This window comes from Sycon ciliatum, chromosome 13 (genome assembly GCF_964019385.1).
Source record: "Sycon ciliatum chromosome 13, ocSycCili1.1, whole genome shotgun sequence".
Taxonomy (NCBI): Eukaryota; Metazoa; Porifera; class Calcarea; order Leucosolenida; family Sycettidae; genus Sycon; species Sycon ciliatum.
This window is the reverse complement of record NC_088655.1, coordinates 12,199,933-12,202,421: the sequence shown is the minus strand read 5'-3', so window position 1 is coordinate 12,202,421 and position 2,489 is coordinate 12,199,933.

Sequence of the window (2,489 nt, the reverse complement as noted above, 5' to 3'; positions counted from 1 at the left end):
TAGAATGTACCTGTGAACTACAATGTAACTACTGGTAGAGATGTGGCTGTGTGATTACTGACAGTCAGGGATACTAGACTACACATGTACCTGTCGTCCACACGACAATGGGGGATGGTGCCATGTTGAGGTCTTGCGCTGCACGCCCGGTTTTCCCACACGAAGTAACCACTTTGTACATTGTACACAATCATTGCCAAGGACTGGGTGTCAGCAATCAGCGGTCCACTTCAATCTCTTCATGGCACATTCATGCATGTGTGCAACTGTCGTTCTCCGCATTCTTGACGTGATCTTCAGTTGAGCATGACTTACATGTACATGATTGTATACTTCGAAGTACAATGTAGCAAGAGTATTGGCATAGCTACATGTACATGTACATGTACATGTACATGTAGCTATGCCAATACTGTAGTAATTTTCTTCACCACACGAAAACTACAGATCTGTGTAGAATGCCTACGAATTGTACATGTACTCCAAATAGAACCTCAGTCTGCGTGTACTCGTGTTATGGCATGAATGAGTGTTTGCCACCCAGCCATGCTAGGCCCCACCGCATATTTTGGTCGGGATCCACTTCTACTTGTAGTGACAAGTTAGGGTACAGACGTTGTTAGGGTACAGACGTTGTTAGGGTACAGACGTTGCTAGCTCAGTTGTCCTAGTGATATCCATCATCGATATTAACTTAATGCAAAGAAGTGGATATTAATGCGGTGATTAATTTAACAGAAGCATGGCCACTATGGGAGGAGTTGCTGATGAAGAACAACTACCCCCACGCCGAAGTCAGTGCCGCAAAGCGAGCGGCCAAGAAGAAACAGCAGAAGCAGGAAAGGCGACTATCTCACCCCACAACAACGGCATGGCCATGGGCAACTCGACTTCTCGTATGCTCTGGATGGCAGTCGTGAGTCAGTCAAATGTCAAGTAAAGTCGGCGGAATAGCGCGAGCTCCGGTGTGGAGAGCAAACCCTTTCTTACAAATCATCGCCGAAGTCGCAACCACTACTTCGTACTGTTGTGCCCAGCGCGGGCTTGCGACTAGTTGGTTTGGAGGTGACAGCGTTGCGAATGACCGAGGGTCCTTGACGTCTGTCTCACCGTCCAGGAGCGACACTGACTCACGCTGCTATCTGGTGTTCACGAGGTGTTTGTCGCGCTGGAAACGGAGCGTCTCTGTAAGTTTGTATCCCTGGTGATGTTTGTGCCTGGAGAGCACTATACATGTACATGTATAAGTGGTGCTCTTCAGGCACAATCTTCCTCAGCCTACTCAAGCTTAACTGATGAGGGGTGAATTCCCCGAAACACTGTGTATTGAGCAGGGAGTGGTGCGTTCTTGCAGGTTTGCCGAGTCGAAGGTTCGATGGACTTCTCGTGTGCTCTGGATGGCAGTCGTGAGTCAGTCAAGTGTCAAGTAAAGTCGGCGGAATAGCGCGAGCTCCGGTGTGGGGAGCAAACCCTTTCTTACTAATAATAATAATAATAATTTGAAACTCGGGTATTGAGCCAATAATAAAAGTAGAAAGGAAAAGGACATATGGAAACGATTTAAGAGTAACTCTCCACCACTGATATAGTATCTAGTTACAGTGGTGGAGAGTTACTCTTCTTAACTCGTTTCCATATGTCCTTTTTAGGGCTGAAACGATTATACCGAATAATCGAGTACTCGTTTGATAACTCTAATGATCGAGCAATCGTTTACATTACCGATTACGATTATTTTGCGTTTTTTAAATTTGTGTCCAGAAAACCCTCGTTTTGTGAAGTTTGAATCAGTTTCCGCTGGGAGTATGCAGTTGCCGGGGGTATGGTTCATGTTCTGAGGTTAAATTGACTTCAAAACTGCCATGTTTCGGAGCTACCCTTTCACTAATGCAGATTTGTTGGTATTATGAAGGCATAGTTTGTGGAAACGGAGTAATGTTTGCACAGAATTATGACACTATTTGCTAACGATTATAATCGATTACTCGATCGTTAAGCTAAAGAGTAATCGATACGTGAAAATCCACGATCGTTTCAGCCCCAGTCCTTTTCCTTTCTACTTTTAATAATAATAATACTTGGCAAGTAATAATAATGATAATAGTAATGGGAGGGGAGGAGAAAAAATTACAAGTGAAAGAAGTCACCGAAGGCAACTGAATATGTTACAGATAGATCTGCGGGAAAAGAACCCTGTTGAAAACCGAAAACGTAACTGACCGAAGGATTGACCATTGGTGACAAGATAAAAAAAAAGTGTATTTTGAATACTTGGACGCTTTCGAGAGAGCACGGAAATGGGCGTGACAATGTTCACAGCGCATCATGGGCGGTGTCTTGTTCCAAAGAATGGCACCAATGAACTGGATCGTACCTCGACCAGAAGGACCGGGCCAGAAGGGTACCTGCAATAGGTTTTGGTCAGCTCCACGGGTGCGATCACTCTGTGTTCTGGCGTAGTAATTCCTAAACAGGACACTTGAACGGCC